The sequence below is a fragment of the Papio anubis genome, chromosome 11, assembly GCF_008728515.1.
Source record: "Papio anubis isolate 15944 chromosome 11, Panubis1.0, whole genome shotgun sequence".
Classification (NCBI taxonomy): Eukaryota; Metazoa; Chordata; class Mammalia; order Primates; family Cercopithecidae; genus Papio; species Papio anubis.
In genome coordinates, this window is record NC_044986.1 from 88946099 (window position 1) to 88958058 (window position 11960).

Genomic DNA, 11960 nt, shown 5'->3' on the forward strand with positions numbered 1-11960 from the left:
ATGGGCGGATCACCTGAGGTTGGGAGTTTGAGACCAGCCTGACCAACATGGAGAAACCCCGTCTCTACTAAAAATACAAATTTAGCCAGGCATTGTGGCTCGTGCCTTTAATCCCAGCTACTCAGGAGGCTGAGGCAGGAGAATCACTTGAATCCAGGAGGTGGAAATTGTGGTGAACTGAGATCGTGCCACTGCATTCCAGCCCGGGCAATGAGAGCAAAACTCCATCTCAAACAAACAACAACAACAGCAAACAATTTCCAAAAACATTAAATGGTTGTTTAAAAAAAAATTCACCAAGTAAGGTTGTTTCACTAGAGAGAAGGTTCATGGAAATCATTTTGCCATTCCAGAAGTAAATTACTTTATTTTTATTTTTATTATTGACACAGAGTCTCCCTCTGTTGGTCAGGCTGGAGTGTAGTTGCGTGATCTTGGTGATCTCAGCGCACTGCAACCTCCGCCTCCCAGGTTCAAGCAGTTCTCCTGCCTCAGCCTCCCGAGTAGCTGGGATTACAGGTGGGCACCACCACACCTGACTATTAGTAGAGACGGGGTTTTGCCATGTTGGCCAGGCTGGTCTCAAATTCCTGAAATCAGGTGATCCACCCACCTTGGCCTCCTAAAGTGCTGGGATTACAGGTGTGAGCCACCACGCCTAGCCAGCTACTTTATTTCTTTTCTTTTCTTTTTTTTTTTGAGACAGAATCTTGCTCTGTCACCCAGGCTGGAGTGCAATGGTGCGATCTTGGCTCCCTGCAACCTCTGCCTCCTGGGTTCAAGTGATTCTCCTGCCTCAGCCTCCTGAGTAGCTGGGACTACAAGTGCGTGCCACCATGCCCAGCTAATTTTTGTATTTTTAGTAGAGACGGGGTTTCACCGTGTTGGTCAGCCTGGTCTCGAACTCCTGACCTTGTGATCTGCCTGCCTCGGCCACCCAAAGGGCTGTGATTACAGGCATGAGCCACTGTGCCTGGCCTACTTTATTTCTTTATCTTGCCTGAATGTACCAGCAGATCCTCCAGAACAACATAGAACAGATGTGGTGTGAGTGGAAATCCTTCCCTTGTTCCCAATCTTGGAGAGATTTTTGTATTTTTAGTAGAGACAGGGTTTCATCATGTTGGCCAGACTAGTCTCAAACTCCTGACCTCAGGTAATCCACCCACCTCAGCCTCCCAAAGTGCTGGGATTACAGGCATGAGCCACGGCACCCAGCCCCTTGCTTAATTTGAATGTCTGTAGAATCTGTACTTTTTTTTTTTTTTTTTTTTTTTTTTGAGACAGAGTCTGGCTCTGTCACCCAGGCTGGAGTGCAATGGCATGATCTTGGCTCACTGCAACCTCTGCCTCCTGGGTTCAAGCAATTCTCCTGCCTCAGCTTCCTGAGCAGCTGGGATTATAGGTGCGAGCCACCACCCCCAGCTAATTTGTGTATTTTTAGTAGAGACAGGGTTTCACTGTGTTTTTCAGGCTGGTCTTGAACTCCTGACCTCATGATCCACCTGCCTTGACCTTCCAAAGTGTTAGGATTACAGGTGTGAGCCACCCTGCCTGGCCGATGTAACCACTCTTATTCCTGATATTAGTCATTTGTTTGTTCCCTCTCTTCCTAATCGCTCTTGCTGGAGGCTTGTCAATTTTATTTCTCTTCTCAAAGAACCAGCTTTTCAGTTCATTTATTTTCTCTATTTTTTTTTCTGTTTCATTGATTTCCACTCTGATGCTTATTATTTCCTTTCTCCTGCTTACTTTTAGCTATTTTTGCTCTCAAGTGTTTCTGGCTTCTTAAGGTGGGAAGCTGAGGTCATTCAATAGAGACTTCTTTTTTTGAATGTTTAGTGCTATAAATTTTCTTCCAAGTGCAGTTTTAATGGCATCCCACAAATTTTGATGTGTTTTTATTTTCATTCAGTTCAAATTACCTTCAATTTCCCCCCCCCTTTGATTTTCAATTTGACCCACGTGTTATTTTTTATTTTCTGAGACAGAATCTTGCTCTGTCACCCAGGCTGGAGTGCCATGGCATGATCTCAGCTCACTGCAACCTCCGCCCCTTGGGTTTAAGCAATTCTCCTGTCTCAGCCTCCTGAGTAGCTGGGACTACAGGCGCATGCCACCACACCCAGCTAATTTTTTGTATTTTAGCAGAGACGGGGTTTCACCATGTTGGCCAGGCTGGTGTCAAACTCCTGACCTCCTGATTCGCCCACCTCAGCCTCCCAAAGTGCTGGGATTACAGGTGTGAACCACTGCGCCCGGCCTGACCCATGGGTTATTTAGAGGTATGTTACTTAAGTTGGGTGCAGTGGGTCATGCCTCTAATCCCAGCATTTCAGAGGCCAAAGCAGGAGAATTGCTTGAGTCCAGGAGTTTGAGACCAGACTGGGCAACACGGTGAGACCCACTCTCTACAAAAAATAAGAAAAACAGCTGGAGGCATGGTGGCACATGCCAATAGTCCTAGCTACTAGGGAGACTGAGGCTCGCCTCATCCCAGGGTGGATGCTGCAGTGAGCTATGATCACACTACTGCACTCCTATCTAGGCAACAATAAAGAAAAGAAAGAAGAATAAGGAGAAGGAAAATGAGGAAGAAGGAGAAGGAGAAAGAAGAAGAAAGAGAAGGAGGAGGTGAAGGAGGAGGGAGAGAAGGAGGAGGAGAGAAGAGGAAAAGGAAGAGGAGGAGAAAGAAGAAGAAATGAGTTTGGTATTTAGTTTCCAAATATTTGATTATTATCCAAATATAATTAGGTATTAATTTATAATTTAACTCCATTATGGCCGAAGAATGTATTTTGAATGACTTGAATTATTTTAAATTTATTAGAAATATTTTAAGGCCCAAATTATAGTCATTTTTGGTAAATATTCCATGTGGACTTGAAAAGAATGTATACTTGGTTGTTGGAAAATGGAATTTTTTTTCTTTTTTTTTTTTTTAGACCGAGTTTCACTCTTGTTACCCAGGCTGGAGTACAATGACATGATCTTGGCCCACCACAACCTCTGTCTCCTGGCTTCAAGTAGTTCTCCTGCCTTAGCCTCCTGAGTAGCTGGGATTACAGGCATGCACCACCATGCGTGGCTAATTTTTTATTTTTAGTAGAGATGGGGTTTCTCCATGTTGGACAGGCTTGTCTCGAAGTTCCAACCTCAGGTGATCCACTTACCTCAGCCTCCCAAAGTGCTGGGATTACAGGCGTGAGCCACCGCGCTCAGCCAGGAAAATGGAATATTTTATAAATGTTAGGTCAATAACCTAACATGGTTGATAGTGTTGTTTAGGTTTTTGACATCCTTGTTGGTTTTCTATTCCACCAAATATTGAGAAGGAGTATGAGATCTCAAACTATAATTGCAGATTGTAGTTTATCAAGTTTCTTGTTTCTCCCAACTAGGGTTTTCATAAAATGTATAAAATTTCTGACCATTAATGTTTCAAATAAAAATTTTATCGTCCTCTTCTCCACCCTTTTCTCCTTGTGGATTTCAATTACATATATGTCAGACAGCTTAAAGTTGTCCCACAGCTCACTGATGCTTCTTTCTTATTTTTCATATTTTCTTATTGTTTCATTTTGAAGTTTCTACTGCTATCTTAAAATGCACCAATCTTCTCTTCAGTTTCTAATCTGCTATTAATCCCATTCAGTGTATTTTTCATCACCGGCATTGTAGGTTCCATCTCTACATGTTTGGTTTGATTTTTTAATATCTTCCACGTCAGCTGTGCATGGTGGCTCATGCTTGTAATCCTAGCACTTTGGGAGGCTGAGGTGGGTGGATCACTAGGTCAGGAGTTCAAGACCTGCCTGGCAAACATGGTGGAAACCCCATCTCTACTGAAAATACAAAAATTAGCTGGGCATGGTGGCATGTGCCTGTAATCCCAGCTACTCGGGAGGCTGAGGCAAGAGAATCGCTTGAACCCAGGAGGCAGAGGCTGCAGTGAGCTGAGATTGTGCCACTGCACTACAGCCTGGGTGACAGAGCAAGACTCTGTCTCAAAAAAAAAAAAAAAAAAGAAAAGAAAAGAAAAAAGAAAAAATATCTTCCATGTCTCTGCTTGTCTCTGAACATTTAGAACACAGTTATGGAAACTTGTTTAATGTCCTTGTCTGCTAAATCTGACATGTGTATCAGTTCTGGGTCAGTTTTGCACAGTTGGTTTTTCTCCTCATAGTGAGTTGTTATTTTTCTGTTTCTTTGCAAAGCTGCTGATCTGCTTTTTTTTTTTTTTTTTGGAGACAGAGTCTCACTCTGTTGCCCAGGCTGGAGTGCGATGGTGTGATCTCAACTTACTGCAACCTCCAACTCCTTGGTTCAAGCAGTTCTCCTGCCTCAGCCTCCCGAGTTGCTGAGACTACAGGTGCCCACCATCATGCCCAGCTAATTTTTGTATTTTTAGTAGAGACAGGGTTTCACCATGCTGGCCAGGCTGGTCTCGACCTCCTAACCTCAGGTGATCCACCCACCTTGGTCTCCCAAAGTGCTGGGATTACAGGCATGAGCCACTCCTGGCCAAGCCTGCTAATCTTTGAATGAGATTAGCAGATATTACAAATTTTATGATGCTTTTAGCCCCATAAAATGTTTTTGTATTTCTCTAAATATTATTGAGGCCCCTTCTGGGGTGTAGTTAACTGATAGTGTTGGCTCTTGCTTTTAACATTTGTAGTATTTATTCTAGGGCTCATTATTCTTTGTTGCTGAGATGAGACCATTCTGAGTACTCTACCCAATGCTCATGAATCATGATTTTCTCACCCTGGCTGGTGACAGCAGGCACTTTTCCCAGCATCACTGGGCTCTATTCTCTTCAATCTTTTTGGATGATTCCGCAGCCTCAGGTGGTTTCCTCATAAGCATGTTCCAGAGAGCACTCTGCTGAGTTATCAAGGGGACCTTCTGAAGATCACCAGAGCTGTCTCCCTGTGCAGCTCTCTTCCTTGGTAATATGTCCTACAAACTCTAGCTGCCTTGGTCTCTCTGGACTCTCAGCTGTGTCTCCTCAATTCAAGGAGTCTACAATGCTCAGCGTGGGATACCCCTCCTTGTGCTACAGCCTGCAAACTCTTTTAAGGCAGTAAGCTGTGGCAAAGGTAGAGCTTACTTATTTCAAGTTTCATGGGTCGCTGTGCTCACTGCCTGATATCCAGTGACTTGAAATCATTGTTTCATATATTTTATCTGGTTTCTTTGGTTGTTTTAGGCAGGAGGGTAAATTCAGTCCCTCTACTCTACTCTACTCTGGCCAGAAATGGCTTTTGTTTTGGTTTGTTTGTTTGTTTACACAGAGTCTCCCTCTATTGCCCAGGCTGGCGTGCAGTGGTGTGATCTTGGCTCATTGCAACCTCTGCCTCCTGGGTTCAAGGGATTCTCCCACCTCAGCCTCCTGAGTAGCTGGGACTACAGACATGGGCTGCCACACCTGTGTTGCAGGAAGTCAGGCATCCCAAACAGAGGGACCAGCTGGAGCCGTGGCAGAGGAATATAAATTGTGAAGATTTAATGGACATTTACCAGTTCCCGAATAATACTTTCATAATTTCTTTCTCCTGTCTTACTTTAATCTCTTAATCCTGTTATCTTCGTAAGCTGAGGATGTATGTCACCTCAGGACCACTCTTGTGTTAACCATACAAATTGATTGTAAAACATGTGTGTTTGAACAATATGAAATCAGTGCACCTTGAAAAAGAACAGAATAACAGCAATTTTCAGGGAACAAGGGAAGACAACCATAAGGTCTGACTGCCTGCAGGGTCAGGCAAAATGGAGCCACAGTTTTCTTCTTGCACAGAGCCTATAAATGGATATGCAAGTAGGGAAGATATCGCTAAATTATTTTCCTAGCAAGGATTAATACTCTGGGAAAGGAATGCATTCCTTGGGGGAGGTCTATAAACGGCCTCTCTGGGAGTGTCTGTCTTATGCGGTTGAGATAAGGACTGAAATATGACCTGGTCTCCTGCAGTACCCTCAGGCTTACTAGGGTGGGGATAAAAACCCCACCCTGGTAAATTTGAGGTCAGACTGGTTCTCTGCTCTCGAACCCTGTTTTCTGTTGTTTAAGATGTTTGTCAAGACAATATGTGCACCTCTAAACATAGACCCTTATCAGTAATTCTGCTTTTGCCCATTGCCTTGTGATCTTGTTTTTGCCCTTTGCTTTGTGATCTTTGCTTTTGTCTTTTACCTTGTGATCTTTGTTGGACCCTTATCAGGAGTTTCTGATTTTGCCCTTAGAAGCATGTGATCTTTGTTCAGCTTTTTGCCATTTGAAGCATGTGATCTTTGTGACTCACTCCCTGTTCTTGCATCCACTCCCCTTTTGAAATCCTTTAAAAAACTTGCTGGCTTTAAGACTCAGGTGGGCATCATGGTCCTACTGATATGTGATGTGACCCCCAGAGGCCCAGCTGTAAAATTCCTCTCTTTGTACTCTTTCTCTTTACTTCTCAGCAGGCCGACACTTATGGAAAATAGAAAGAACCCACGTTGAAATATTGGGGGTGGGTTCCCGTGACACACCCAGATGGCTTTTGTATTTTTTGTACAGATGGGGTTTTACCATGTTGGCCAGGCTGGTCTCAAACTCCTGACCTCAAGTGATCACCAGCCTCAGCCTCCCAAAGTACTGGGATTACAGGCATGAGTCACCATGCCGGGCCCAGAAACAGTTTTTGAATTGGATGTTGAATCAGAAAAACAATTATCTATAAAAGTCTTAATTGAAGGCTGGGCATGGTGGCTCAGGCTTGTAATCTCAGCACTTTGGGAGGATGAGATGGGCAGATCACGAGGTCAAGAGATCGAGATCATCCTGGATAACATGGTGAAACCCCGTCTCTACTTGAAAAAAAATACAAAAATTACCCGGGCATGGTGGTGCATGCCTGTAGTCCCATCTACTCGGGAGGTTGAGGTAGGACAATTGCTTGAACCCCGGAAGGGGAAATTATAGTGAGCTGAGATCACACCACAGCACTCCAGTCTGGGTGGCAGAGTAAGACTCCGCCTCAAGAAAAAAAAAAAAAAAAAGACTTAACTGAGACAATCAGTGAAATTTGAACATGGACTGTACATTATAGATTAGATATTATATCTTTGTTAAATTTTTCTGATTTTGAGCACCATACCATGGTTATCTAAGAATTTTATCCTTGCTGATAGGAAATACACAGTTAAGAACTTAGGAGTAAAGTGGAATGATTCCTACAACTGACTCTCAGATGATTACAAAAAATGAATACATAATATACACAAACAGCAAAAATTATGAAGCAAATGTGCCAAAATATTAATGATGGAAATATCTTGGTGGAGGACATATGATAATTCAATTTTTTTTTTTTTTTTTTCCTGAGGTGGAGTTTCAGTCTGTCACCCAGGCTGGAGTACAATGGCATGATCTTGGCTCACTGTAAGCTCCGCCTCCCAGGTTCAAGCAATCCTCCTGCCTCAGCCTCCTGAGTAGCTGAGATTACAGGCGTGCACCACCACACCCAGCTAATTTTTCTATTTTTAGTAGAGACGGGGTTTCACTATGTTGGCCAGGCTGGTCTCAAACTCCTGACCTCATGATCCACCTGCCTTGGCCTCTCAAAGTGCTGGGATTACAGGTGTGTGTGAGCAACCATGCCCAGCCTATATGAGAATTCTTTATCTTACTTTTGTAATTTAGTTGTAAGTTAAAGATTACTTCAGGTCAGGCACAGTGGCTCACATCTGTAATCCCAGTACTTTGGGAGGTGGAGGCGGACGGATCATCTGAAGTGAGGATTTCAAGACCAGTCTGGCCAACATGGTGAAACCCCAACTCTACTAAAAATAGAAAACATTAGCTGGGTATGGTGGCAAACACCTGTAATCCCAGCTACTTGGGAAGCTGAGGTACAACAATAGCTTGAACCTGGGAGATGGAGGTTGCAGTGAGCCGAGATTGCACCACTGCACCTCAGTCTGGGAGATAGAGTGAGATTCTGTCAAAAAAAATTTTTTAAATAAGATTATCTCAAAATAAATGAGTAAAAGAAATTGCAATAATAAATTGCAAAACTGGTCTTTACTGTTAGAAGTGAGGATGGGGGCTGGGCACAGTGGCTCACGCCTGTAATCTCAGCATTTTCGAAGGCTGAGGTGGGTGGATCATCTGAGGTCAGGAGTTCCAGACCAGCCTGGCCAACATGGTGAAACCCTGTCTCTTCTAAAAATACAAAAATTTAGCCAGGCATGGTGGCGCATGCCTGTAATCCCAGCTACTCAGGAGGCTGAAGCAGGAGAATTGCTTGAACCAAGGAGGCAGAGGTTGCAGTGAGCTGAGATCATGCCATTGCACTCCAGTCTGGGCAACAAGAGAGAAACTCTGTCTCAAAAAAAAAAAAAACCCAGAAATCAGGATGGGGCTACTTTTGAGAAGCAGAGTAATAATAGAGAATGGGTCCTTCAGGGAGACTTCAGGCACTGGTAATATTGTCTTTGAACTCTTTGGTGTTTACATGGTTGTGTTCACCTGTCTTCGTCATTCACTTATCAATTATACAGTGATACACATGCCATTGCATACTTTTGTATTTTTTTATACTTCAATAAAAAAATTTTAAGTAAAATTAAATTATTCAGATATAACCCTTAAGGACTGCTTTCTTTCTGTGTCTTCTTTCCTGAATCCCTAGTGAAGTCCTCAGGTCAGGGTGATAGTCTCCTAGGTGGTTCTCTTCTTCATTTCAAAAGAACGGTTTTATTCCTTATGCTGTGGAGAAACCAAACGTAAAAATTCACCTTGTGTGAAGCCTTCACCAGTGACCTCAAATTGCTACTTCTCTTGGAACTTACTGACTTCTAAAAATTAAGGGTGGACTTTCAGTAAATTTGAAATGAAACTTTTAACATATGGCACACCAAATATCCATGACACCAAATCCCAGGAGCCCCACAGGGATAGTTTATAGTCACCCTCAGGAGAAAGAGACCTCAAGACCAAATTAGAAAGGAAAGAAAAAAATGGTTATATATACATAACAAACAAAAGTGTGGAGATATATATATATTTCTTTTGTTTTCAATGAAAAGTTTAATATATACTAAGTTCTCATGTATATTTGGATCTTTCTGTGCTTTTTCAAAACTAGCATCAAACTTAAATTACTTTTTATATCATTTATTTATTTTTTGAGACTGAGACTCCCTCTGTTGCCAGGCTAGAGTGCAGTGGCATGAACTCGGCCCACTGTAACCTCTGCCTCCCAGATTCAAGGGATTCTCCTGCCTCAGCCTCCCAAGTAGCTGGGACTGCAGACACGCACCACCACGCCCAGCTAATTTTTGTATTTTTAGTAGAGGCAGGGTTTCACCATGTTGGCCAGGCTGGTCTCTGTCTTAATTTAATTTAATGTAACTTAATTTAGGAGAGCTAAGTAATTAAACATGAGGCCAAAGTACATAAGAAAACGGCAGCCCTTTATTGCAAATATGCACACACTCTCGGGTGAGGTTCTCCAGTCCACAAATGCAGGCTGAAAAAGTCACGCTGGCTCCTGCAGGCAGCGGACTTTTATGCATTGGTACTGGAAGGGGGAGGGCAGTGGGCAGGATAAGGGCGTGATAGGGGCGTCTCCATAGGCGTGGCCGAGTAAGTTTCGATCTCTTCGGATTGACGTCCCGCGGCGCCTGCTCAGTTGATCTGCATTTTCCCCTCACGGGTAAGTTGGTGATGAAGAACCCGGAAGCATCAGGGGGGGTGCCTTCTTGTTTACCTTCCTCCATCTTGTCCCTTCTCCCTCACCCAAACAGTCTCCATCTCTTGACCTCGTGATCCACCCACCTCGGCCTCCCAAAGTCCTGGGATTACAGGTGTGAGCTACCACACCCAGCCTTCAATTACTTTTTAAATTTGCATTTTCAAAAAAAGTTCTGTCAATGAAAAAAGTCAACTCTGTAAAATATTTAAAGAGATTTATTCTGAGCCAAATGTGAGTGACCATGGCCCGTGACACAGCCCTCAGGAGGTCCTGAGAACATGCGCCCAAGGTGGTTGGGGGTGCAGCTTGGTTTTATACATTGTAGGAAAGCATGAGACATCAATCAAATACATTTAAGGAATACATTGGTTTGTTCAAGAAAAGTGGGACAACTTGAAGGGTGGGGGTGTTTCCAGGCTACAGGTAAATTTAACCATTTTCTAGTTGACAATTGGTTGAGTTTTTGTCTAAGGATCTGGGATCAATAGAAAAGAAATGTTCAGGTTAAGATAAAAGATTGTGGAGACCAAGGTTCCTTTGAAATCTCATAGTGGCTGTCCTTAGAAACAAGAGATGACAAATGTTTTCTATTCAGACCCTTAAAAAGGTGCTAGACTCTCAGTCAATCTATTCAGAATTGGAAGGGCCTGGAAGGAAAAGGTCTAGCTATGTTAATAGAGATTATTTAGAGATGCGAATTTTCCCCCACAAAGGTCAGCTTGCAAGGCCATTTCAAAATGTGACAAAGAAACATGTTTTTGGGGTAAAATATTTTTATTTTCTTCCTTGTCTCGTAATGTTATGCCAGAGTCAGGTTGGAAAGTAAGTCACATTATATAGGGTTAAATAAAACCCATCTGATGTGAATTTATGGTTTGTAGGGCATAACTCCTCAGATCCCTTAGATAGAAATATGGGTAAGATAAAAATATCAGAGTTTAGTCCTCAGTTCCTTGCTATTCCCTGCAGTTGTTTCCTGAGGAAGTTAAAAATTAGTTTATCAAGTAAGATAAAACTAAGCTCCCCATTAAGATTTTTTATTTAAATTTTGATTGAAATTGTGTAAAATTTTATAGTTTTCTGTAAGGGTAAATATAAATATAAATATAAAAATTTGGGCCGGGCGCGGTGACTCAGGCCTGTAATCCCAGCACTTTGGTAGGCCGAGGTGGGTGGATCATGAAGTCAGGACTTCAAGACCACCTTGGAAAAGATGGTGAAATCCCGTCTCTACTGAAAATACAAAAAAAAAAATTAGCCAGGCATGGTGGTGGGCGCCTGTAGTCCCAGCTACTCAGCGGGCTGAGGCAGAGAATTGCTTGAACCTGGGAGGCGGAGGAGCTTGCAGTGAGCCGAGATCAAGCCACTGCATCCAAGCCTGGAGGACAGAGCCAGACTCTGTCTCAAAGAAACAAACAAACTGAATTTTCCTTCTTTCAAAAAGGCCCCTTTCCTCCTCTCTTTTCTTACAGCATTTCCTTAAGAAAACTTGTAATTGTAAATCCCTTCTCTGTCCCTGTGAGATTTAGCAAGACTTTTAAAAAAGTAAATAAGCTTCTTGCTAGTTTAACAACCCACGAAGGTCTTTCTTAATGGCCTTGGGTCATGTCTTTGAAATGTAAGCATCAAGGAAGGTTGCACCCCATCTCCCTGCCTCTGTGGTAAACTCCTAGGCTTCTGGCTACCTGCTGTTAACTACCTGCCTGTCATAGAGACACCAGAAACTTTACTTTTCATTTGCATAACAGCAATTAGCTAACACTGATGGCTACCATAATTATCAGGTGAATTTCAGATGAATTATGCATAGCAAATGGTGTCATACAGTCGTCTTGAGGACAAGTTATCTTTTACCTTGAGAAAATGGAATGCGTTGTACCAGACCTGCTAATATAAAAAATGATAGTTCTTCTTGTCTTCATAAAATCATTAGTGGGTTGTCTGTGACGCACATTGCAGTCTGGTTTAATGTTTATTCAATAATGTAACTGTTTTGTTCTTTTCTCCATCTGTGGAGATAATTTTCTGGGTTGGCAAGAGGCTTTATTTTAAATTATTTCCTCAATACCTCCCAACCAGAAAAGTGGTGTGTGTATGTGTGTGTGTGTGTGTGTATTATGTGTGCATATTTTGTATATGTATATACATTTGTGTTTATACACATAATATATGTTTTTTTTTCCTAGATGATTCTACTTGTTTTAATGTAATAAA